At 43.0% G+C, this 27,919-nt stretch overlaps 1 protein-coding gene across 4 annotated transcripts in view; it reads left to right on the top strand.

Moving 5' to 3' along the window:
- APP (amyloid beta precursor protein) overlaps positions 1-27,919 on the top strand; it is a 178,328-nt gene that overhangs the window by 79,466 nt on the left and 70,943 nt on the right. The gene's annotated exons all lie outside the window — the stretch shown is intronic.

The raw sequence follows: 27,919 nt of genomic DNA, 5'->3' as shown, positions 1-27,919 counted from the left end.
CATTTTAATACACAATAAAATCAGTTTTGGTCTAAAAACTAATGACGATAATGAAGTAAAATGATGGTTTTCGTCGTATAACAATGCCGGGTTTTTGTATCTATCTTGACTCTTGCAAGTCTCTTGGGAACGTCAATGTGGTTCGAGATATATTAAAGGGTAAGTGAGGCGCTGGGGAGCCCTTGAGGCGTCCCCATGAATAATCTCTGCCGGGCAGCATTTATGACCCTGTTCACATGGTTCTATACATGCAGCACATATGCTGGAGAAGTCTTTAGATGTGTGCAGCTGTTTACCATACCATTCTATAAGGCTTCCATAGGCTACTACATTAAAAGTATACTTGTACCACATAGTATAGGGTTTATCTTCCACGTCCCATCTGTATAGGAAAGTGCTGTTGTCTGTAATTACTCGTACAGTCTAAATAAACAGTAATATTAACTGCCTATAGTCCAATTAAGTGTACGTGTCGGGAGCGGCTGCTTCTCTGATATCCTCCCGTCATGCATTGTCCATTGGAATATGGCTGACTAGCCCCCAAGTCGAAAATAGAGGACTACACGTTAACTGTGGATCAGCTGTAGGAACCGAAGAAAAGTTTATTTTTTTTTATTTGAATCCCGACCATTACGCACAAGAGGTAGAACTTTGAATTTTCACAGTTGGTCTCCTTGGATATCAATGCAGTTCTGGCCGTGGTGTTGCCGCTTCTTGAACCCAACTTGGAAGAAATGCTTGGTCCGGTGGCAAACTAGGTGTCAGACGCTGCGTTACATCAGGAATGGAGTCCATCTAGGTTCCCTTGTGTTATTTCTTCAAAGATAGACTAAGACTGCCAGATCAGGTGACTAAGGCTGGTTTCACACTGCATCTTTGCAATCCGTTTTTTATCTGTTTAATGTAAAAAAAAAAAAAAAAAAAAAAAATGATGCATTTGTGTGTGTTTTTATTTTACTTCCAGTATAAAAAACAGATCAGTTTTTTTTTAGCATGCACAAAAATGTGGTCAACCATGTTTTTATGTACGCTAAAAAAAAAGATACGTCTTTATTCGTTTTTTTTTTTTTTTAGAACGGAAGTCAATGAAAAAAAAAAAAAAACCAGATCTAAACAGATGCACACAAATGCGTCAGTTTTTTTCAGCAGGTTTTTGGATAAAAGTGATGAAAAAACAAATTGCAAAAAGCAAAAAAAAATTGCAGTGTGAACCCACCCTAAGGAGCTCAGGTCAGCCAGTTTGTTTGGGTGATGATTGAGATGTGGCAAACATTTAGGGGCCCACTTGCCAGACACCGTTCTCACATCCTAATGATTGTGAATCATGGACCAAACTCTATTTCTCTAGAAATTGTGAGGGAAATCACAAGGAATAAGTAACAACAGCTTAAAGGGAATCTCTCAGGTCTGCAGGTAAAGAGTTGTAGAGTTGGTGCTGATTCACAGCATTTCACCTCTTTCCTTACACCCCCACCTTGTTTTCAGTAATTGACGTATAGGACTGTGTGTGGGAACTGAGCCCTGTATACCTTTATATCCATTGTGCAGATGAGGGTGGGGGTGGAAGAGTATACCGTATTTTCCCGGCGTAGAAGACGATCCCAGACTTTCAAGAAGATTGTCATGGGTTCGCCTTATACACCGGAAAATGTTAACCCCTGCCTTACCGCAGCCCGAAGAAGCTGCCAGAGACGCCCGGCTGCTCAGGAGAGCTTCGGGGACCCCCGGCGCAGTCAGTGTACGTCACACTGCCTGCACTGGGAACGGGACACGAGGCGTGCGGAGGTCGAGAACGGACGCCAGGTGAGTTAACTGTTTGTTTGTTTTTTTATAGTGGTTGCCCATACAGTGGGGATGCGGCCATTTTTCTTCTAAGAAGATTTTTCAGGGTTAAAAAGTCGCCTTATACGCCGGAAAATACGGTACATATGCCTAATAGAACAGATCTAAAGGCAGCAGGACAGAACTATATTGCAGGTAACAATCACTAAGTTCACGTCTGCATTGGAGATGCATCCATGTATGAAGTGCAACCTATGCAGACAAAAAAAAAAATGAGTGGACAATTTCTTTGTCCACTCACATCCTACGGGCTCCGACAGACCCCATTAAAGTCAATGGGATCTATTGGTGTCTGTTGTGCGATGGATCTGTTTTGTGCACCTCCAATGCAGATGAAAGAAGCCTTATTATTTAGCTTTGAATAGGGCTTTCCCAGAACATATGGTTTTCTTTCAAAAATAGCGCTACACTTGTATTATGGCTTGTGCCTGGTATTGCAGCTGCATTGATGTAAATGGGGCTGAAATGCAGTTCCATAGACAACCTTTGGAGAGATGTGGCGCTGTTTCTGGTAAAGTGCATCCTTGCTTTACTAACAGTCAACTGAGTTTGGAGAAAGCAGAGTATAATGGGCATGTAGCAATGAGCTCCTATACATCCCCAGTCTAATAACTATGCTGGGCACTATGTGCGATGTTCTGCGGCGGGCGCATCCAGTGGTGAGTTTTGTATGCTGATCTGACGATTATCATGCTGTGTGTTATACAGCGGGACGCCATTAGAATTTGCGTTAAGCAGCCCTTCACAAGTAAACATTCGTGTAGGTTTTGATTATTCTTTGATAAATCCTCTGCTGGATGTTTCCGACTAACAAATCCCATTTTCCCAGTCTTCATATGTTTTTTCAATCAAGCCCAAGCCCTTTGTACGAGATGGGGAAAAGCAGAGATGAAGGGATGCAGGTCAGCGGTGCTTGTGTGGGTGCTTCATGGCAGACAAAGAAGAGCCTTCATTTTACAGACGTAAGACAATGTACTACTTCCCAGGGAGGACGGGGGACGCTAGAGGCAAATTTCCTTACCACTTAATAAATGACTATGATGGTATTTTTTTTTATCTGTTATTTAGAATGGGTTTATCTGATACAGTGTTTTGTGAGTTTGAATGATTCTGGAATGAGCACTGCATGCGCATGAGCACCCCATAGACATTAATGGGGTAGTTAGAGGGGATCATTGAAGATAACTTGGTCACAGGTTATTTTGATGCTAGTGCCGTGGTCCGGGATGCTGGAACTGATGTTGGGTCTGCTGGTGGTTTGGAGGCCATTTGGTCACGGTGATAACACCCACCCCCGGTGGGTAGATAGGTAAATTGATAGAAGAAACCGAAACCGTTGTCAGGGACCAGATAGGAGGGCCCTTGCCTAATGTACTATGTACATGCCAGGATGTGGTGAAGTGTGGATTACTCTGTTGTCTCACCTAACCGCCTTCTGCCCCACAGTGTTAGGTTACAGTCCTACTGGGGTAGTACAAGTCCCAGGTCTCTGCTCTGGGTGGAGCTGGCTTGTAGAACCCTTCCTACAATGCTGAGCGTCTTGTCAGTAGAGAACAGCTTGCTGGCCTATGCTCTACTGCAGGTCAAGTCTTAATTTATCCGTTCCTCTACTCTAATGTAGTTGACTGTCCTGTTTTCCATGACACAGACAAGGAGTGAAGTCTCCCTTGTCTCCGATTTCTGTGGGGGTCTACTTTAGCAACCCATAGTGGTTGGGTAGCTAGTTGCAGAAACAGCTATATACACGTCCTACCTGGCCTGTAGCCAGGCACCAACTAGCAAGGGAAGTGTGTGTGTAGCTGAACCTAATGTCAGCTGCAGCTGTGCTGTGAGAGTGGGACATCTAGTGGTTGGAGTAACGAACAGCGGCCACCTGTCCTAACCTGTGACACTAGAGTGAGACACTTTTTACCAAGGTGTAAGAAAACACGTAGTGGGACACTACTCTAGGATCCCCCAAGAAACAGTTGTAATTAGAGATTAGCGAACCTCAAGCAGTCCATCCAAACCAGATTAGCGGTGGCTGCTGAAGTTGGTTAAAGCTTCAAGGTTGTCTGAAAAACATGGATACAGCCAATGACTATATAAATGTTTTCCAAATAGCCTTAGGGCTTTATCCAACTTCAGCAGACCCCGCTAATCAAATGCCGAACGATCGCGTTTGGATGGACTCGAGCATGCTTGAGATTCGCTCATCTCTAGTTGTAATCTATCATAGAGCCTGGAAGCAAATTTTTTTTATATCCCACAGCACCTCCGCAGGAGAAACAAAACATTACACTGATCAAATTTGAATCTTAGGGCTTCCTGACTAATGGAAAAATACAGGGCTAGCTTGGAAAGGGACAGACTTGTCCCTAAATTGTACTACAAGTTTAGTAGCCCTTTAAGGAAGCACTGTGATAGGTTCCCTTTAAATGTATCCCTTTAAATTTGGTGGTTGATTATGTAGCTGACTTCTAGAAGATTTGGCCGTCGTTCATTGTTTACCTAATTGGGTTTGTTTTGTCATATGCGCTGCGTATCCTGCAGGCAATAAGTGATACAATGAGTAATATAACTTGGCTCCCGGACAATGGAAAACGAATGCCTTTCATGTACAAAGGAGAGCGCTTTTGTTAAGTCTGACTATGCGTGTTTCTTGATAAGGCTTCTACGCTGGCATTATTTAGTGTTACAGGCACAAGTTTATTTTTGCCCTTTACTGTTTGGACTTAACAGTTTAATAACATTACCCGGTGCACAATGGTCTCTGAATGTGACCTCTGTTGGCAGCTTTTTGCGTTTGGGGAAGCTTGGCATCAGTTTAGTTTGGTGCAGGTAGAAGGTTGCTGGCAGCATGCAGGGTTTGTGTTATACCAAATTCTACAAGATATTCAATAAGTTATATTAAAGAGTACCATCCTCGTGCAGTGCGGGGATGATTGACAGGCAGAGGGGCCACTAATGGGCCTCTCTGTCTGTAAATCATCCCTGCACTGCACGCTGACAGGCATAAAGCCGTGACTAGTCACAAGTGTTTATTTTTTTTTGCCCAGATGACTAGTTGCCACCCCTCTCCCAGCCTTGCGTGGCATAATTAAACATCTTTTTCCCCTTTGTAAAGCTACTGCTGCTACTAGTTAGCTCCACAGTAAATCTATACTGTGCTGCTGGGAACTATATCGGCACAATCATGCTGATTATTTCCCTTTAAGAGAATGCACTTCAGTATTAACTTAAAGGGGTTATCCCCTATTACTAGTATTGGATGGTACTTCCATTCTTGTGATCGATGGGGGTTCCAGCAATTGGACCCCCTCATCTGGTTGTTGGAGGGTGCAGTATCCCAGACCTCAGTGCATGCGACGAGGTTCATTTGTCTCTCAAGTCTTTGTCAGGGGTTGGAGAAGTTGCTGTTCTCTGAAGGGCCCCCTGCTTTGTCATCTTTCTTCAGTTCCACAGAACATTGGAACAGCGTTCCAGCAGTTAAACCTCCATGATAAGCTGGTTGTTCCCTGTTCTTTGGATCAACTTTGATAATGTTTTATTTTCAAGCTCAATTTAAGGGATTCCGAATTAATAGTAGACATGCCCTCATTCATGGACCTCTTATATTATGCAGAGACAAAAGTACCTACCAAGAGCATCTGTCTCTCTGGAGGACCCATTCATTTCATGGGCAAACCCTTGATTTCAATGAAATCTCTGTAGTACTTCAGTTCTCCTTTGGTGGCATTGCAATTTTGAATTTCCTCTTAGTCTTAATCAGGACAAGTATACACACAGACACTGTGAATATTGACATTAAAGAGGTTATCTGGACTTAAAAAATGTAAGACCTCACCATAGACCATCAGTGTAAGACTTGCAACAGTCCAACTTCTAGCAGATCAGCCAATTGAACAGCTCATAACATAAAAACGAAACAAATGGCAAATATATTTAAAACTTAAATTTTTATTAAATTTGTACATTTTTATTTTAGTTTATTTAAAGGATCTATCTGGCACCTCCATATTGTGAGGTATGGACAATGAATCAAAAGTAGAGATGAGCGAATTACCTTAATAACGAAGCAAAGACTCATCAGCCTGCTGCCTTTTAACCCAATGCCGCTCCTTCCCAGGTGCTGGGAAAAGCCGTCAACCATACACCTTTAGTAGATGTCAGCTGCCAACCATACACCTTCAGTAGATGTCAGCTGCCAACCATACACCTTCAGTAGATGTCAGCTGCCAACCATACACCTTCAGTAGATGTCAGCTGCCGACCATACCCCTTCAGTAGATGTCAGCTGTCGATCATACACCTTTAGTAGATGTCAGCTGTGGAGCATACACCTTCAGTAGATGTCAGCTGCCGACCATACACCTTTAGTAGATGTCAGCTATCGACCATAGACCTTCAGTAGATGTCAGCTGCCGACCATACACCTTCAGTAGATGTCAGCTGCCGACCATACACCTTCAGTAGATGTCAGCTATCGACCATACACCTTCAGTAGATGTCAGCTGCCGACCATACACCTTGAGTAGATGTCAGCTGTCGACCATACACCTTCAGTAGATGTCAGCTGTCGACCATACACCTTGAGTAGATGTCAGCTGCCGACCATACACCACCAGTAGATGTCAGCTGTCGACCATACACCTTCGATTGTAGCTGTCAGCCATACATGTTCAATAGGTGTTTCTTTGGCCAATCACTATTTCCAATGCCCCCATACATATATGAATATTCAGTTAGGTAGCATGTTTGTATATTGTGGCTAGGTAGATACAGCTCTACCCATGACTTATCTCCCCAAAAACAACAAGTTAAAATCCAACATGCCCATTCCTTCTATCCCCAACATTATCTTTCAGAAGGCCGCCATTCACATTAGGTGGGTGACCTTTTCCTTTGAAAACTACAGGCTCAGCTAAGCTTTCTCTTTAAAAACATTAAAAAGACTGAAAGGTAAAGTAAAAAAAAAACCCTACCTATAAATAATAATAATTATCTCTGCAGTGAAGAGAAGAACGTGAACGCTTTCATCCTAGTTGCCTACCTTTAGTCGCATTCCTATAATTAATATGGTGTGGGCAAAGACAATAGGATGCACTGAGCAGAACAGGGAAGTAAATAGAGTTTTACTCTTGCTCACTGTGAATGTAAATCCTCCATTCTGGGCACACTTCCTTGGCTAGAGAGGATCGTATGACTTTTTTTTTTTTTCTTTTTCTCCCATGATCTCATGTTCCTTGTTCTTGCGTTGCCTCAGTGGCTGAGCAGCATGCATCCCCGTCTGCTCTACTGTATTGCTTTTGTGATTGCTTATTTAACCCAGCGTGTATTTAAAACTGGATTAGTGATGCCGAGAATTGTTGTGAGACAGGAAACGAATTGTTGTGCGACACCACCAGATGTATTGTCATCCACCTCCACCATGATGTCTTTACTGATGCTACGTAATATCTGCTACTCTCTAGGATCACTTCATCTACACGTCATCAGGCTTCTTCTGACCATCACTATTATGGTGGTCCTGCATTGTTTTGGTGTTAGGGAATTATAGGTCCTAGTAGGTCTTGCAAAGTTCACTTCTACATGCTCACTCAAAAAATCCAACCAGTCATGTTTTTAGCAGAGCTTTACCGGCTGTCGGCCATTAGGGATGATTGATCATGTACACAGATGAGCGAGCATGCTTGAGTCCGATCGTTCTGCATTTGATTACTGGTGGCTGAAGATTACTAGTGCCTGAAGCCTTAGGACAGCCTGGAAGACGTGGATACAGCCATAGGCCGGGATCACACTAGGCAAGACAACGGCCGTTCTGTGACATGGCCGGTGTCAGTGGAATTTGCAGCACTGGCTGGATAATTTTCAATTCTATTGAATTGGGATGCGGGCACATCTGTGTGCGCCCGCATCCCAATTCACCATTGTACATAATGGTGCCGCACTCTCCATTGTGTGACCTGTCTGGCTTGTAAGGCCGCTATTCAATGAATAGCAGCCGCACAAAACTGACATGTCAATTTTCATGCAGCCGCTAGGGATCCCAGCCGGAGCGTATACTATGTGTATACACTTCGGCCGAGATTGCCTCTGACTGCAGTACAACTTAAGTTTTGTATTAATCATGGTCGTGTCAAATCGGCAACAAAGGCCGCGATTAATACAAACCTTACGTTGTGTGAACATAGCCATAGGGCTGCATCCAACTTCCAGCCACTGGTATTCAAATGCCGAACGATCGGACCCAAGCATGCTCGAGTTGGGCTTATCTCTATTCACATGTCTTTTACTATTTATGGTTGGCCAATACAGCCAAAGTCTGTTATCTCACATATACAGCCAGTTTTAAACACCCCTCCTCCAATTCTCTTGAATGGATTTTGGATTACCGTAAAACCCTTTGGTGATCTACGTTTGTGACAGTAGAATATGAGGATGTCCACTTCTTGCAGTATAAGCTGGTTGCCAAAAAAAAAATCCCGCCATAATATTACAGCCATCTTGCAAACAGAATTATATCAAAGTGTTTATGTCTGAGGATAGTAATAAATGTGCACTTTGAGGATTTGGCCGGAAAAAAACTGACAGCACGAAGATGGAAACTCCTTAGGGTATCACTGATATTATTTTTTAATCTTATAGAAGTTGTCTGGAACATTAAACCTAGATATGAAAACTGGTTAGAAACAAATGTTTCCACGCTTCAGCCCTCTCTGCTGTCCCTTACAGCAGTGATTTTCAACCAGTGTGCCGCGACACATGGTCGGGTGTGCCGCGGGGAAAGTTCCCCAAACTATGGTAACCCTGCAGATCGCCCCGCTGCTGCTGTCTGCCTCACCTACTGGCCGCCTGTAGCGCCCGGACGTGCTCCTCCTATCCATTCAGCGGAGACCGGGAGCGTGGTGCGCCGCGGCGAGCCGTGATCCAATCAATGTGTGCGCTACGGCCCGCCGCAGCGCACCACGCTCCCAGTCTCAGCTGATTGGAGGAGCACGTCCGGGCCCTACGGGCGGACAGTAGGTGAGGCGGACAGCAGTGGCAACCATCTCGGAGGAGGTAAGGAGGAAGGGGGGGAGAGAAACAGGAGAGAACAATGGGGGAGAGAAACCTGGGGATGGGGGAGAGAAGCATGGGGGAGAGACAGGGAGAGAGGAAAGGGGGAGAGAAACCTGGGGATGGGGAGAGAAACCTGGGGGAGAAAAACAGCGGAGATAAGCAGGGGGGAGAGAAGTTTGGTGGAGAGAATCAGGGGGGAGAGAAGTATGGTGGAGAGAAGCACAGGGGAGAAGCATGGGGGAGAGAAGCACAGGAGAGAAGCAGGGGGGAGAAGTATGGTGGAGAAGTATGGTGGAGAGAAGCACAGGAAAGAAATAGGGGGGAGAAGTATGGTGGAGAGAAGCACAGGGGGGAGGAGAAAACAGATTCTAAATACATTTAGAATCTATATTATTAACTATATGTATAATATTGTACTGTTTTAGTTTCATTTTGTGCCATTTTGGTTGGTGGTGTGCCCCGGGATTTTTTAAGTATAAAAAGTGTGCCGCGGCTCAAAAAAGGTTGAAAATCACTGCCTTACAGGACTGAACAGTCTTTTCACTTTCCGCCCGTCTATCCCATTCTTTCTTTTCTTGGACATCAATGACTCCACCATATGAGGTCAATGCTTCAAACACCTTAAAAACACTGCTAGGTTAATTCATCTGCCTAAATTGGTGCACACTGATGGTGACTATGGGGATCAAAACAGATAACCACCTGGAAGCCATCTTGGATATCAGGGCTCCTGCACGTCATAAAAGCGCTTATGACGTGAAAAAGCCCTGATATAGATGATAAATAGAAGCAGGGCGATGGTTAGGCAATCACTGAGCAAATAATCATCTAGAGGACAATCATTTTGCCGACTGTCACGCAAGTTTTAATCCATATGGGCCGTTACAGTTAGGATCAATAACACCGAATTAAAAACCAATGAACTTTCTAGGACCACTTCTTTACAGAATGATTGTTGGTGGACTAGGGACTATAAGGAAAAAGTTTTAACCATTCTCTTCCAGTTGATGACTCTCATCATTTGACTAAAACAATTATTAATTTTACTCAATCAATGATCACTTTAATGTGTATGGGTCACAGTCAATAGATTGAGATAACTAAGAATTGAGAATGTTAAAGGATTTTCCGGTGATTTTTAATATAAATGCATTTTTATATCTTTATTTTTACATTGTGGCAGCAGTAAATAATGATACTGCCGCTCTGCTGACACCAAAGGCTGTGTGAGGAACTGCAGTGTTACTCAAGCATTGGGCCAAGTGCAAACAATGAGAAACAACGTAATGTGTCATATTAAGTATGTATAACAGAGTATGAGTGCAGGCACATTATAGCAGCAGTGTGTATAGCTGAGTGTGAGTGCAGTCACATTATAGCAGCAGTGTGTGTAGCTGAGTGTGAGTGCAGGCACATTATAGCAGGAATGGAGAGAATGGAAAACACAAGGGCTAACAGACAATGGTGGGAGCATGAAGTAGGAAGGAAGTGGATCTGCCATGATTTGTAAGGTGAGGGAGACTTCCTGGATCAGGGTACAGAGCTGCAGACAATGTCCCTCCCCCGCTCCCCTTCCCACCCTGTACAGAAAGCTTCTAAACCAAAGCAATGCTCTTAAACCAAGTTACAATTTTGAAAAACTGTGAGCTCTTCTTGCAAAACGCTCTTAAACCACTGTACCACTGTATTAGCAAAAAATTACAGATTACCTTTTTTTTTTAATCCGGACTTTTTAATATAGAATTACAAAATATAAAATTTGGCTTTCACATGTAATCTTTTGACTATAAAACCATTGGAATAAAAATTACTGTAAACTTTAGAAACCACTTAGAAAATCAAAAGTACTTACACCGACCTGGATAGAAAACAGCACAAAAAGCTGTCTGCGGGGGCTAATTTCTCATTGCCTCGGCTGGATTTTTCCAGAGTTGGTAGAAAGGCTAAGATCTGTATTACATGGATGTGCTGTATAGGAATAATTAACCTCGCAGCTTTGCTTTTTGTGCTGTTTTTGCCTTTTCTACCAGTGTATTTATTGGCCATGTGACGGTTATCAATACTGTCTTTTTGTTCATTCAGTAACTCTGGTTCCAGGAAAAATCATTTTTATTTGACGTGCTCTGTGCTTGGAATGATTTACGAGGTTAATTTCCTGAAGGGAGCTTTGATGTGTTAGATTTTTAACTGTTAAAGCTCCGTACAGTATTCATGTACAGTTTAGCCCTGTACGCCAATAGGGTTTTACAGAAGCCAATATCTATTTGTCTAATTTATCTAATCATTATGTAACCCAGGAATTGGCTGTCCAGGCATGATAGGTATTGTAGTTTTGCAACAGCTGGAGGGCCAAAGGTTCCCCATGCCTTATGTAACCCAACAAAGTCTGATATATTTTCATAAGATCATAGAAAAAGATGTAAGGGAGGGCACTCACCATTAAAATGTAGCCTTTATATCATATATTTAAAATCGTCCATGCAGACAGGTACGGAGACGCCAGCTCCAGCGTGATTGTGAGGGGCGTGACAGCTGTTTCACACGTGATTCGTGCTTCTACAGACGCATCTGTAGAAGCACGAATCACGTGTGAAACAGCTGTCACGCCCCTCACAATCACACTGGAGCTGGCGTCCTCGTACCTGTCTGCATGGACGATTTTAAATATATGAAATAAAGGCTACATTTTAATGGTGAGTGCCCTCCCTTACATCTTTTTCTATGATTTTTGGAATTGTACCTACCTGGCTTTTCTATGAGGAGAGAGCACCACCACAAAACATTACACATTCCATTTTCTGCGTCTTTTCTAGGAGTCCAATGTGAACTGTTTGGTAGTGCCAACCGCAGTATCTTACTTTTTGATATTTTCAGAAGAGTTGAAAAAAACAAACAAATAAAAATTGGGCTAAGAAATTCTTGTGTCTTAGCCATAAGGATAGCTGAAGCCTACAGGGCACCGCACTTTAGGTATTGAACTCTTGACGTTTATATACCTCTATTGCATTTCTGGCCCAACAGCATATCCAGCTCATTGCGTCTGCCATTGACCTCTTCTCGCAGGGCATGGATTATTTTGTGCTCTTTTATACTTGTACCATTATATTTTACTTTAGACTTTTCAACGCTTAGCCTGCTGCGATGGTCGACTGTGGACCTCTATTTGCTCTTCTTTGTGGTTTTGCCTTTGTGTTTGGTTGTATTATTTCCACTGTATTATGATGCCTTTGTTTTACACTGTCAGTATGAGGATCTTTTGTAGAATTTATATGATCTAAAAATGAGCAAATTTACAGTAATAACGAAGCAAAGCACTTTGTTAGCTTGGCAGTTGACTTATCAACCTGCTGTCTTTGAACTGTGCCGCTCTGCTTCAGGTGCCTGGAAAAACTGGATCCAGACCTGGGAAACTGGGAGAAGATTCCCAGGACTGGATCTAGCTTTTCTAGGTACCAGGATCAGAGTGGCATGGAATTTAAAGGCAGTCAGCTGATTGCCGAGCTAACAAAGCGGTAAATTTTTGGAAAAATCGATTTGGTGTTGAAGGGATATTAGCGAGAGACATTCACAAGGGCCTTCAGGATTTCCTAATATAAAGTCTGAAGATTTAGGGTTTTCTGTAGCTCTCCCCCACTGTCCTTAAATTACACTCAAAGGTTTCCGTTAAAGGTTTTATCCGGCACTTTGGTTATAGTGCTGGCCTTAAACATAATTAATATATTATCCTTACCTCTCCACACTCTCCCAGTGTCCTCCTGTGGGGTCTCCGATTTCCCCCGCTGACCGCTGCCACTTCTGCAGATGAAATTTTCTTTACAGTGACAGCAACATGGCCAATGATTGGCTGAACATACTGTCACTGCTGCAACAAGGCTGTGGAGGTGGCAGAAGCATCGGTCAGTGGGGGGGACCCTGAGACATCACAGGACACTCTGAGAGTGTGGAGAGGTAAGGATAACATGTTTATAACATTTGTTATAGCACTATAACAAAAGTTTTTAAGTGCCAGATAACCCCTTTAACCTCAAACATGTTGAGCTGGTTGGATGCACACGACTTAGGGTAACCCATGATTTTTGTTCCTTAAAGGGGACAAATCTAACCTGCTTATACGTCCCAACTGCACAGGAGACGCCCAGGAGGAAGGTATGTCTCTTACCTTCCTCCTCAGTGCCGTTCCGGAGCAGTTTCTCTTTTGCTCCATGGTCCAGTGAGACCGTTAAATTTATGTAAGAATAAAAAATCCACAATAAAAAAAATTACGTTTTCAGGAAGGTTTTTCTAAATTCCATTGTTACCATTAGAGCGTTATGTGACTTGGATAAAGATGAGTATATATAGACAGATCACAAATCACATCTAAATGCTTTTTTTATTTTGCTTTTATTGAAGTATTGACTCTGTGGTCTATATGTGGTCATAAATGTAACCGTATTGATTAAAATAATTAACAGACCAGTTCGTCCCTTCAAATAAATTTAGAAAAATTATAGTCTGTACACACCTGGTAAACCATCATATCTGCTGCCGCCATAGAGGGGAATTTTGAAAAAAATTTTCTGGGGGTTTGCACCTGCTCTTGACAGTTCCTGACGTGGACAGAGGTGGCAGCAGAGAGCACTTTGCTAGATTTGAAGGAAACGACTTTCCCATGACCCTGTCATTAGAAAAAACTTTTGACATGTCAAAAGTTTTCATGGGTTGACGTCTGTGTGTTAAGGCTACAACCAACCAGGACAATCGTCCGGGAGAAGTCTGCATGCAACACGTTCTCTCCCGGTTCTGTGTTATATGGCCTGGACGGTTGCATTATGTCTTGGTCGTCTAGGTCAGTTGGACAAAAAGCAGAGTGAGGAGCACAAGCTCAGGCTTCTCCAAGCTCCTTGTCCAGATCGGTTCATCAAATTTCTTGACTTGTCTCTAGGACTTGCCTAAAGTTATTTTCTAATGATAGAAATGCTTTAAGCCTCCCCTTCAAGTAGCCAATCAGTATCTTTCTTTTTTTCTTGGACTTCCCCTTTAAGCTGGCCATATATTTCAGATAGCTGTCAGCCGAAAGTTCGTAATTCCAACAGCTTTCCCAATTTCCACATACACACTTTTCGCCCCAGGGTCCATGTACTCTGAACTGGGAGAAAGAAAAGAGTCTCTGGCAGTCAATTTGATGGCGGCTTGTCTCCATGATAACATAGGGCATCCAACCTGCCCAATTCTTTCCCCTGCTGTCTGCTATGTAGAACAACCTTGCCAAAATCATCCGCTTCGGCGAACCTGTGTATGGCTAGCTTAACTATACTATGGCATCTCCAGTCTCTTCTCTGTTTGGAGGACATTGACAGATGTCTGGAAGAACAAGTATCACCAGCTTCAGCACCATTTCTTATGGGCCATGTCTTTTGTTGCTAAGGCACAGCTTGAACCTACTTGTCCCATTGTTCAGCAGACAGCGGGAAAATAATAGCGATGATTCATCAGAGTCTGAACAATTCCCGAATGAATAATTACTATAGGAAAGTTTCCTTTTAACCCAATAGCCGGTAAGTTCATTGTGTCTCATAATCAGTTATTAGCATTGACCCACAATGAGGATTATACAATAAAATAAGCAATACAAAAATCTATTTCTATTCCCCTTAATTTTTGTTAATTTTTTCTTACAATTTTTGCAGATTTTTTTTCCAATTTGAGTTTGTTGGTCATGATTGTTATAGAAAATACTGTTTTTGCAGAAACACTGGCTTTCACACCAAATGTCCAATGTTTTGCGCCCTCCCCGTAACCTTTCACACCAGCAGGGAAATGTAATGCTTCTGATCCGTGTTAACTGTCGCACCTTTCCGCGCTGAGAAGAAATGTAGCCTGCACGCTCTCATAGGAGACATTAAATTACATATTGATTGACATTTTACTCTCTTCAGAGCAAGCGATGTGGTTAATGTGACTGACAGCCCAGGATCTACATCTGTGCTTCCTAACGTGTCAGCACCAACAGTGCCCTGACATTTATTCCTTCTGTGGAAGGCGAATTATCAATCTGCCCTTCTGTATGAAGATTAGTACCAAAATAAGACATCAAAAATGGTCGCCGTTTTTTTTGCAGTATTATTTTTGCAATTTCAGATAATTTATCTTACTAGATATTTTAGGTGTTTTTATAGCTTGTTTTTCTTCAGCATCTTGCTTTTTCAGATGCAGGTATTCTTGCTTTGTTGTCTTTGTTAGGACTGCGGTGGCACCCCATGCTCCAGGCTACCACCGCATCCGCTCTCCCTGTCGCTTGCCGGCTGTGGACGCTGGTGGCCACGTGCCCAGGATCAGTGCCGCCTAATCTTTAGGCCCCTGGGGCGCCCCACCTCTCCACGCTCCAGCTTGCTCTCCTCTCAGCCGGCTTGCACGTCACCGCCTCTTAGGGCATGCACACCGGCGGTCACAGATTTAAAGGGACAGGGTGTCCCTGATTGTTCTATTGCACTAAACACTTCCCTATAAATCCCTGTCCTTCCCTGATCCTAGTGATGGAGCCTCTGCATGATTCCTGTAGCATGTGGTTCAAGCTGCCCGTGGTTCCTATCACCTCTGCCTCTAGCCTGTGGTTCCAGCTGTGTCCCAGCTTTTCTGCCTACATGTCTCCAGCTGCACCTCGCCTGCCGCCTCTAGCAAGCCAAGCCAGGGATAATGACCTGGGGGTCGCCTGCCGCACTAAGTCCATCCCGCCTTGCAGTAGGCAGTGGTGACGACCAGCGGCCCTTTAGACTCTACTCCCTGGTGCGGCTTACGTCATCGCTAGTGGTCGTACAGTGGATCCATGACTCCTATTGTGACACTTTAACATATCTCTGTAATTGTCCTGACACTAAGCCGGGGCATCACAACCTGCAGCCCTCCAGCTGAGGCAAAACTACAATTCCCATCGTTTCTATACACACTTTTGGGTATTGTTTGGGAATCATAGTTCTGTAACTGCTGGGGGGCTGCAGGTTGTGCACCCCTGCCCTAAGCTTGGCCCATTGTGATATCACCTTTGTTATATATTCATTAGTGTTGCTTACATATGGCCAACATGTTCTGCTGTACAAAAATACACACTAGTCTCTGTTCCCAGTGGGACTCATAATCTATTTTCCCTATCGAACACATATATTACATCCAGTTTTATGTGAAGTCAGTTAATTTACTAGTAGGTTTTTGGAGTGGAAACACCTGCACAGGGAAAACATAAAAACTCTATGCCTAGGACCTTACTAATGCAAAGCAGCAATGCTACCTATGCATCTTTGAATGCAAAAATTATTTCTAGATTTTGTCACTATTGCAGCATGTAATCTTTCTGCATACTTCTTTGCAATTGAGTTCAATGGATGAACAGTATGCAGTGAGCTCCTAAGCTCCCCCTAGTGGAAACAGCAAACAGGAATCATTTTATCCTTTAATATGCTATAGAAAAGGAGTTAGAAGTGTGGTGCCCTGCAATGCAGATTTATAATAATAATAATAATAATAATAATAATATTTTTTAAATAACTGTCTCATTTATTAGAATGAGACTTTCAGAAATCTCTTGCTTCCCATTTTAGCTGCATTTTAAGTACAGACGAGTGACTCTACAGGAAGATTGCTTACTCTAGTGAATTGGCCATCGATTGGTTTAGTCTTGAAAAAGTTGTTCTGCTTTACAAGAATTCCAGAGGAGTCCTAGGAGGCCTCAAAGGCCTCGCATATTAGACTTCTCTGGGGAATTGAAACACTTAGAAAGCAGAACTGCTTATTCAAGACTAGATTGACAGGCGATTCTCCCCAAAACACCATGTCATTTATTTAAGCAAAAACCCTCATGCCCGTGGTTAGCTGTAAGTAATTGTCATTTTACGAAACACCATACTGGGCATTTTTATGGCGCTTTTATCTTCCCTCTGGTGTTTTATGGCTCTGTGACAATTTTTCCATAATGCAGCATGCTTAGGGTGGGGTATTTTTTTTCTGCAATCTGGTGTTTCTCTCCCATAGAGTTCAATGGAATTTCTTCTGTTCATCTCAAAAATGGCAAAGGCAAAAAAAACAGCCATGGACACCTAAAGTCAAAAACACCAGGAAAAAAATAATGTTTGACAGTTTTTTTGGCATTTTTATTTGGAGGCCAGAAAAACACCACAAAAAAGCTGTGTCTGGGGGCACCTTTATGCCAGTTTCACACACGGCAGGAAAACTGTCACTGCAGTGGAAAACTGTCACCGGAAGTGGTTCCAACAGGAAAGAGAAGTACATGTCCTCCATTTATATTTTCCATCCTATGTGAATCCACTTCTGGCTTTAGCACAAAACTGCAGTGTGTGGTTTCAGCAATAACGTTTTTCAAACTTTGCTCTTCTAACATGACCTGGAGCTGTAATTTGAGGCCCGTGGGGCGGACAGAAGCCGTAGGGGACCACCCAATGACTCCTTTTAACCCACCAAAATTGAGAATGTTGGCAAGTATAGATCTTTGCGTCAAACAATAAATAGTGATCACCAGGTCAGTTTCTGTCTCACATGTCATATTATTATTGATGGTGCTGGTTATATCTTTGGTCCTTTTTTGGTGCAGTGAAATCATCCAGTTTTCTATAGGAAGATGTAAATGTGTTTTCGAAAAAACACATTTCTAGAATGCAGTGACTGAGCTGACTGTGCGTCTTCCCATCATCTCCTCTGACAGTTGTAGCCGTCACATTGAGTCCCGGTTTTATCCTGGGGGTACATACATCTGATGGGTGTCAGTTGTCTTTGCAGCAGTAGAGGTTACCGTCATCTGTAAGTCAGCCTTCCTGTTCAGGTTTTCATCCCTCTGTTTTATTTAACATTCGGTTTCCTCTAATTGGATGACAACGCGCAAGAAATGTCTCAGGTCCCTTACTGTGTCCTCCATAGAAACTTCCAAGAAACTTTTGTATTTCTTTAGAGTGAAGTGCATTAGATTCCCCTGTGAAGGTGCTGTCACAATACCCCATGTTAAGCTAATATTTATCTCCATTGCTCTAACATGAAGTAATGTACGGTAGGTGTTTTACTCTGTAATCTAAGAGACAGTAGATGTGAGCTGTGACTAATAGTTATGTTTTTCATTATTTTTTAGTTTGCAGATATATATATCTACATATAGTTTAAGTTAGTCAAGATAAAATGTGCCCCTTTAAGTTGACCCATTACTTCTTAAATCACATCCTTTACTTACCATCACTTTACTTAAATTTAAATGATTCAGTTTTTTTCGGCAGTGTGCAGGATATACCAAAATGTGTTTGCCTTTGCTCATCGGTTTTTAGGTTCATGGTCCCTTTAAGTTTTTGTAGTGTGCCTTGTGTGGGGTGTTTAGTCCTGCCTATATCTGTGAAGACAGCAGAAAACACCAGCGGAAACCATCACTTTCGACAGCGGTGACCTTCATTTTATTAGAAGTGTTTTCTAGAGTTGCTTCGATACAATTGTGTACTCTTCCAGTAGATGACTGGAAAATAGGATTTGTTTAACAAGTTATAGGGCATTTATTGGCATTATGGTGATGACCCTCCAAAGGGTTTTCTAGACTTAAAGGGGTAGTGCGGTGCTAAGAAATTATTTACAAAAGAACACACATTACAAAGTTATACAACTTTGTAATGTATGTTATGTATATGAATGGCCCCCTTCCCCGTGTTCCCTGACCCTCGCCCGAGGACCCGGAAGTGTAGTGCATTATACATACCTGATTCGTGTCGACCCCCGTCCGCATTTCATCTGACAGTGATGTAATCTTCGAGAGGCCGGCCGACCCGCTCCTGCCGTTCCTCATGCCGGCCCCCCTCTGCCGCGTCATAACTGTGCTCAGCCGCGATATCTGTGTACTGGGAGCACTAGGCCAGCCTCCACTGAACCAAGTGACCTCATTTTCCTATTTTAAAAATTATGTAGATTGCCAAGCGGCGAATTAAAAAAAGGAAAACACCAGCGGAATCTGCATACCAGCACCCATAAGGTCATATGAAAAGCTTCATGTGTGAATTGAATCTGTAAATTCGCTTTAAACAGTTTTGGAGCTGCCGGCATAATTAAGAATGAGGATACCAGGAGCTTTGTACACCATTCCATCATAATACACCGTCCATAGTTTCAGACTAGGCACTAAACATGTGAATGTCCCCTAAATCCCCATATACATTTGACATTGGGGCTTCTCCACTGTCCCTTGACAGATGGTGATGGAATAAAGCAGGATCAGACATGTTGAATTTCAACTGCGTGATCCTTTTCTCATCTGCCAGATGAGCCTGACAACAGCTTACACTCCTCTCTTCATTGAAAACACATAGTTGTTTAGCAGAGCCAACAGTTCAAGTGTATGGGGAGAGCAAGGGTGATAGCTGCTGACTGTCAGAACATTTGGATGACAGACATTTTATGTTTAGCACCTACATTACACTGTCCCGTTGTTTTTAGGCTGCTATACTGTAAGTTCCCCAGTAGTTAGGCCTCTATACTGTGTTCTTCCCTCTGTAGTTCTACCCCCATGCTGTATACATCTCCCCCATGCAGGTAGTCCCCATATTGTATCTCTCCCTCTGTAGTTGGCCCACATACCCTCTGTCCCGCCATATTCAACGTACCACTCAGCTGACTTAAACTAGGGCTTATTTTTTGGAGTAGGCCTCATATTTCAAGCCTATTTCAAAAATCCTACACAATGTAGCAAAGTCTTATTTTTAGGGTAGGGCTTTTTTTTGTAGAAACACTGTATAATGAGGTCACTACTATAGCAGTATTATCTATACCTGCAATAACTAAAGGCCCTGTTCCACGGAACGATTATCGTCCGTATTTGGTCGGTATTGGCCATTGCGGCCGACAATTGGCCTGTGGAATAGAAGGCAATGATCAGCTGACATCCTTCATGTCGGCTAATTATGTCGCTTGTTTTTCAAACATGCTGAAAAACAAGCGACTGATATAACAGTGATCTGCTGCTGTCGCTCCAAGGAATAGGAGTGGCGGCAGCAGACCGCTGCTAACCTCTATGGGATGCCCGGATGATCTAGCTATCAACTGGGCAGCTCCCCTGACCCCCCCCCCCCCCACCACCTGGCCGCGGCCCCTCCCTCACTCACCCGCTCGCTGAGCCATGGAATAGCGGCAGCAGCGAGCAGGAAACAAGGATGTGCTGATAGCGCTCGTTTGCTACTCTCCGTCGGCTCATGGAATAGGGCCTTAAGAGAGATATATAAATCTTTAGGCCTACTGAGCATGAGAGATTACAGCACCTGCTACAAGGTTCATGTGATCCAACTGCTTTACAGCTAAAGAGTTTTTCACAATTTTTTTTTTTTTTTTATTGGTGGCCTATCCGAGGAATAGGACATCAATGTTTGATCTGTGGGAAAGTCTAACATCCAGCACCCCCAATGCACTGTTTGATAGAGCTACAGCAGTAGTATACCCAGTCAAAAACATAGGCATGGCTGCCGTTCCTGCATCCCATATAGGTAGAACCCAGTCTGGGCTCCTTTCTGTAGTCAGTGTGACTTTGAGTCGAGCGTTAAGTTTCTAACCGCCAGTAGCTACAACCAACAAGCAGATAACCTTATATGCTCCGTAAACTGTGAAGCTTTTATTAAGTAGCACTGATATTAGGAGGAGGGGGCTCTTCCCCTTGGCTGGTGTAATCCTGTGCAGGGCTCCTCCATTGTAGGCATGGGAGAGGGAACTGCCCTGAAGACCCGGCTACCCTCCTTTCCCACAAGGAGTTGGAATGACAGATCTGAATGAGTAACATCAGTGAGCGCAAGGTTGTGGGTCACATGGCGGATACGCAGACACACATATATATTTAATGATATATCTTTTTTTGTAACATTTGGATGATTAAAGCGTTGACTTCTGAGGTCTACCTCTCTTTGCACTTGCAATTTAGCCTTCTGGCTCCAGCCTGTTTTATGTGGAGATTAGACCTTCAGAGTATTTTTATCTCTCCAATGTAATCCTCCCAGGCCAAAAAGATCAAACAGGATTTTTTCATTACTTGATACAAATATCCGCTCCAAGATACATGTTTGTGTGTAGTCTTTTGTGTAGTGCTTTGATCTGTGTTTTCTAAAACATGCTTTGAAACGTAGCTATTTGTATGCAGAGGCGTCCTACTTTCATCTACTAATAACAACGTCACTTTTCCTAGCAACGTAATGATCATGTACCTGTCCCCCCTAATCAGCCATTTTAACAATCGGTTTGGTTCCTCGTTCTCATTTTTATAGTTTGTTATATGGGAGTTCTCTCCCATTATGTCATGGGGCATACAGTAATATTAAGCTCTACTTTCTCATGGAACCATAGCTATTTTATATAACCAGCCAGTTCAAATGGGGGAAGGGAATTGACAACTTTTATGAACAAAGCTTTGACTTAGAAAAGTGGTTGTCACTTCCCAACCTCCTTCATCAGGCAGTATGAAAATTTAAAGCAAATCTTTAGGCACCCACAACCCCCCTTCCCCCAAACCGCTGGTACCATTGCGTCGCTGTGGTCATTCCATGTCCCATCCCAGGGTCCAAATAGCTTCTTGTGCTCCTCCATATCTTTAAATCTGAAGGTGCAGTGTCAATGAGGGTGGGGTCTACAGTGTTTGTGCTCTAGGCCTGCAGCGCCTCTCTGTTCCTGCTGCCTGTTCTGCTTATTAGCTACACCCCTGGGGCAGGCAGCAAGAAAAATAGGCACCTCATCATTTTTATAAAATTGTCGGAATCAGGAGCTATTTTGACTTTGGGACCGTATGTATAATGTCCGTGGCAGTTTTAGGGAGGTCAGGGGTGCATACAGATTCACTTTAAGGGGTTGTTCTGTTTGGGCAAACACTTCTCTGAAAGTAGACCTGTTTGGAATCGATTGATCAAGGTAGACCTGACACCTAAAATCGCTGTGTTCAGATGATACCTAAGAAAACTTAAAGTGGTACTCGAGTCCATGTCAGGCACTCCCCAGAGTAGTAGCAAATCCCTATAGAATAACTGACACCGTGTTCTCTGCTGCCACATCTGTCAATGTCAGGAGCCGTCCAGAGCAGGAGAGGTCTACGTACTCTATCTCGTAGCACAGGTAACACTGGATAATTTCGGAAACTTAGCTACTCTCAGGTAACTAAGACTGCGGCTTGTGTCACCCTGATAGGACAGGTACCCCGATGCTGCAGGGCAGTAGGTGGTTCAGCAACATTATAGTCGAAACACGGGCACAAGTATTTCTCTTAAGTACTCAGCTTTCAAGTCTCCTTCCTAAAGTTCCGGCAGAGCACACTTCTACCCTGGGTTGGGACCCTCATAACAAACTCCTCTTGTCTTCTCTTGACTACGCAACGCTAAGCTGCACCAGCACCGCTGTTCTACCTCAGCACCTGAAGTATCTCGCAACATAGAGCCAGTGAACGCAAGTCTGTACCTAACAGAAGTTATCTATTGCCAAGCTATCCTGCATCCTAAGAGACTGTTAGTAAAACCATTATATTTATTTCACTGGGACTCAGTGATCATTGCACCACCACCTACACCTATCAGCTATATTCTCCTTGGGTTATTTTCCCCTTTCTGTGGGTGGTGGTGGTACCGACAGTCCGGGTGGGTCATCTTCCCACTCTGGACCACTGTGACAAGAGCCCAAGGGACCCATCGCAACCCGGCAGGTCACTGGGAAACAGTACAGCCAGCTCTAACATAAAAGCAGGTATTCTGCTCAACTTGTGTGCTGAATTAACACTGGCATCACAACATTTCCAACACTGGCAGAGCTGTACTACACTACCAACCACCACAGAAGTGACATCACCGCTACCACCTCAGTGTGACCGGTAGTAGACCACCACACATATAGCACCTGAGTACTGGAAAATTTGAGATTTTTAAATAGAAGTAATTTACAAATCTGTAAAACTTTTTGACACCAGTTGTTTTTTTTTTTTTTTATTTGGAATTCCCCTTTAAAATAGTTGTCTGGCCCCTTTAATTTTAAAGCTCAGAGTGATGTAAAATGATAAAAAAAAGTTATTTTCACCCTACCATTCCCAACCACTCCGACGCTTCCTTGGTTATCACTGTGGCCAGTGATTGGATTCCGCAGTCTTATTTCTATGTCAAAGGGCTTGGAGATCAACGGGAGAACCAGGAAGCTTCAGAGCAGGGGCGTTGTGGGTAAATATGGCTGCGTTATTTATTGTACAACATTTTAAACTGTTTAAACATTTTAATTTAAACCCCTTTAAATTAGCTTTATAGTTATCCTTCAGGTGAAATATGGTATTACACTCTGTCCATTTTAACAAATAGAATGCTCTGTAACATTTAGTTGGGCTGCTGTCTTCCAAACAGGAGGCACGACTTTGCAGATGCTGTCCACCTGCATCTGAGAGGGTCATGCTACGCTTAAAATGGCCATACACAATAGAAAGAGCTAGGTTGACTGTTAACAAATACATTTACATTTATCATGTATGGGCATCTTTTAGAATAATTAGATTTTGAACACAGGCTCTAACAACTTCACATTGTGGGTTTTTTTTTTTTTTTGTTTTTAAGCAAAAACTCTTGTTGCCTGTATTGTTTATTTTCCACTATAAATGGATCAGTTAATGGTTAAACGTGGAACTCGGTCACAGTGCGGATCGATTTCTTCCTCTATAAGGCATACATTGTATTTGCAGATTATGTAAAACAACAGCTGCTTCTGTATTCAAATTCTAAAACTAAAGTCCAAAAAATCTGAAAGCATTGCAAAAATATTCTCTCTGCAATCTGGTGAAACCTTACCCCCCTCCAAGCAGGCAGATTTTTCACCCCATTCTCCCTCGCCCCGTACTCCTTCCGCCTTGGCCAGTATTTCTTATACAAATCAGATCTTTGGCGTCTGCCCACCCCCTGTGGCCAGCTTTTAGCTACAAGTCTCCTTCCAGATTTTGTCTGGGCCATGATCCCTCGCCACCGGATTGGAGAACATCAGCATCTCGGCTGGAGGATGGAAGATTCTAATTAAAAAACGGTTGAAATATAGAGAGACGGACAAGTCTTACAGAAACACACGGCTCCCCGGGAACAAGCTGGCGTTATTATAGAGCACGCCATATATCTAACAATTCAGGCCTCCAAAGTCATTATTGCTTTGCCTTCACACTAGATCATAGTTTCACACTTTTGCTCTCGATATGCAAGACGCCTAAACACAAACACATATATCAGGCGGATAGTCACATCAAGAAAGGAGCAATCCCATTGATCTGATTTGCTTAAGAGGATTATTGGCAGAGACTTGGTTCTCTACTTATTTCTGCCTAACAGAATGACCGGCAATGCAACTCTTAACTAGTAGAGCGAGACTCGGAAAGAAAGTTGTAGGGTGAGAGTGGAAATAAGAATCTGTTTTCCCGGTAACAGCCCTACTCTTTTTATGGGTCTCGGCCCCATCTATATATATGTGTGTAAAGGGTTGTAATACCAGACATAGCCTACGGGCAACAATTTTTCTTCTGTCGGGGGGGGGGGGGGGGCAGGCATACGCCAAAGACTAAAGCTAGCCATACATTTTAGATAGCTGTCAGTCAATTGTTTTGTTAGCCAACAGCTATGGTCCCCCATTTCCACCATACATAAACACATTCAGATAAATGTGTGACTATTATTTCACACCTTATCTGCAATCCTGACGTGTCACTTCTTTGAGTGGAGAGCGGCAGATAGCGGAAGTGCCCTATACATAACATTGAGACAGTGAGGCAGATGGGATTCAGAGTCTGTGATGGGGATTCCGCTTGGAATTTCCACCTGTTTTCCGCAACGGGCCCCTACTGTGTGCTGATAAAGTAGGCAATAGGGATAGTTCTGAGATTCCTCCCTCAACAGTTGGGGATAAGTACAGTTCTCCTGCCTTGATCATAGTTGATAGGTATAGTTTCCTCCTCCCCCTGAACAAAATTAATAGGGATAGTTTGCCTTCCTAAAAAAGGTGATTGGACAGTCGCCCTCCTCCTCCCTCTCCTTCAGTAGTAGTTGGTTTCTCCTCAGCAGTAGCTGCTAGGTACATTTCTTCTCCTCCTTCCTTGACAGTAATCGATGGGTACATTTCTCCTCCTCCTTCCTTGACAATAGTTAATAGGTACATTTCTCCTCCTCCTTTCCCAACAATAGTTAATAGGTACATTTTTCCTCCTCCCTTCTCGACAGTAGTTGATAAACATTTCTCCTCCTCCTCCCTTAGGAGAAAGTTACATTTCTTCTCCTCCTCCCTCCGCAGTAGTTGATAGGTACTTTTCTCCTCCTCCCTCCGCAGTAGTTGATGGGTACTTTTCTCCTCCTCTTCCCTCAGCAGTAGTTGATAGGTACATTTCTTCTCCCTTTCCCTTGACAGTATTTGATAGGTACATTTGTCCTCTTCTCCTTAGCAGTAGTTAAGTACAATTCTTCTAACCCCCCGCATATATTTCACAAAATATACATAACATTTTTCTATAGAAATCAGTAACTTGTAATATTTACAGGCTTCCAATTGTATAAATTGATTTCCCAATAATACAACAAATCCACAATATACCCATAAAATTGTAACCCATTTTTACCATTACCCTTTCGCTCGCATAAAGTCCGGTCATTCTTCTTTAATAAAGGACTCATCTCTCTTTCTCTATCTGTCTAAACTGCTGTGTTTCTCTTGTTTTGGCCCTGACACATCCGATCAGGTCTGTGAAGCTTCCTATCTGTTTTAGACAGGGCATCATTGCCTCCATTCCCAGATTTGGCAAACTTACGCAAGTTGTTTTATGTCCATGGACTGTATGAGCTTCCTATGTCAATCACATTAAATCACATTGGCGTAGTCGTCGTATAAAACGTAAGAGATGGGAACCGGGATGGCAGCTCACAAATGCACAATTCACTGCTGTCCTTATCAATGATTTGATTTTTTTTCTCATCCTGCAAATCTACAAGATACGAAGATAGTGAATATGTATTGGAGGTGACATTTGCCATTTCTTTCTATAGTCCAATAATTCAGAAAGTCTGAGTCAGAATCAGTCCTTGTAATGTGAAAAGTAAAAGTATACCTTCAGGAAATGGACCAAACCCAGTCACTAGTTTACATTCCATCCATTAAAGGCAACGCTGTGTAATAACTTCTTGGTCGGAGGCCAACATATACCTCCAAGCGTGATGTCAACCCAACCTTAGGATGATCACCACCCTCACTAATGTTTACATTGGTTCGAGATCCTTTTCAATCAGTGGCCAGGAATCTAGAATATGCAATATTCAAGAAATCAACACCTCCAAATATTGACATAATAAACAATTTTGTGGGGATTAGGGTAATGACATCACCGCTAGTTCATACGACTCCAGGACAACGAAGCTCTGTCTTATGGTTACAGAATGTTCAAATTTCCAACTATGTTCCAATGACCTATCTTTGTGTTTAGTATTGTTGCTTTTTAAGATATCTGGTACCAAAACTACGGTCAAAGACTTGCGGCCTGTATACATTGTTTATTTCCGGTGCCACGACTGTGCCGATCAGCTGATCGGCAAGGGTGTCTGTACCACACTTAATAAATTTTGACTGGAAAACCACTTTGAAGCAAATGGTAACCTTAAGGGCCTGTTTACACTGCGCACGTAAAATCCCATTACAGGCTGAACTTTAAGCGGCATTCTCGGCGCAGGCTCCATTTGACATTCCGCCACTTTAATTCAGCATGAACAGACCCTTATAGCATCTTTTTTTTCAAGCAGTCTCTTTGAATATATGTACTTTGAGGGCTGGATGGGATACATGAATGGACTGGATGGACCAGGAAGATCTGTGGTTATAAGGGTGGGTTCACATTGAGGAATCCATGTGGAGAGGTTCCGGCAGATTCTGTCGGTCATCCCCGCTCGTGGCCGAGCGCATCTCTGCCCGTCCCATAGACTCAATTCTATGGGCGGGCGAATTCGCCTGTCCGCCAAAAGAATTGACATGTCAATTCTTTTGGCGGATTCCAAAAGAATTGAGTCTATAGCACAGGCCGAGATGCTCATGGTCGTGAGTGGGGACGACCGACGGAATGCGACGGAACTTCTCCATGCGGATTCCTCAATGTGAACCCACCCTTACTGAGCAAAAATGGGACTCAACCCTAGACACGTCGCCTGCTTTAGCAAACCATATTGTATGTATAAAAAAAGGGAGGACAGGCTCGAACATGCAGCATGATCGTCCTGTAGAATGTTAGAGTACTTAAAAGCCCCACATCTCTAGGTTCTTCTCAGGTCTTTGCCGCTGTCAGTTGAAATTTGGTGTTATGTCGAGAGAACCGTCGGAATTGAAAGAACACCTATTATTCTACCTTTAGTATCACTAAAGTGTGGGCCCTGCCATGTTTTAGCACGGTGGGGTGCCTATCATGTAGTGTTTTGCAATCTGCCCATGACCCCATTTTTCCTTTAGATTTGCTCCCCGCTATGCCGCTTGGATGGCTGATCTGTCAAAGTTAACAGACTCCTGACAGCAGCTTAGAATAACCTGTATGTGGGCCTAGGACTGAGCCCCCTGCTGTCTGTCTGTTCAGTACATAACCTTGGATTATCACTTTTTATATAATGCATTCATCATGCTCATGTATGGGATGGGGAATTGTCAGAGTATAATCTGCACTGTGCTGTATCATCCTTTCATCAGGGTTAACATTTGGCAAGGCCGTGAGTTCTTGGTAATATGTTTCATAGATTGTCAGATTGTGGGGCCCGGCTTCTGACACAGTCACAGGCCATAAAGGAGCATTTGGAGGTATTTTTGGGGTCAATCACTTGACATTGAAGCATTAATAAATAACTTATCTGATCTTATTGTACAATGAATATAACATAGATTTTCATATGTGCATGTTCCGTGTAGATTGAGGATGAGCCTTCAGAGCCTTTTCTTTTGATTGAACCAAAATATACTTTTGTTAAATAGACCCATTATGACAATATTACTATATGGGCAAGTCCCTAATATGTTCCATTGTATCAGATCAATA

The sequence above is a fragment of the Dendropsophus ebraccatus genome, chromosome 11, assembly GCF_027789765.1.
Source record: "Dendropsophus ebraccatus isolate aDenEbr1 chromosome 11, aDenEbr1.pat, whole genome shotgun sequence".
Taxonomy (NCBI): domain Eukaryota; kingdom Metazoa; phylum Chordata; class Amphibia; order Anura; family Hylidae; genus Dendropsophus; species Dendropsophus ebraccatus.
This window is presented reverse-complemented; position numbering and strand designations above follow the sequence as displayed.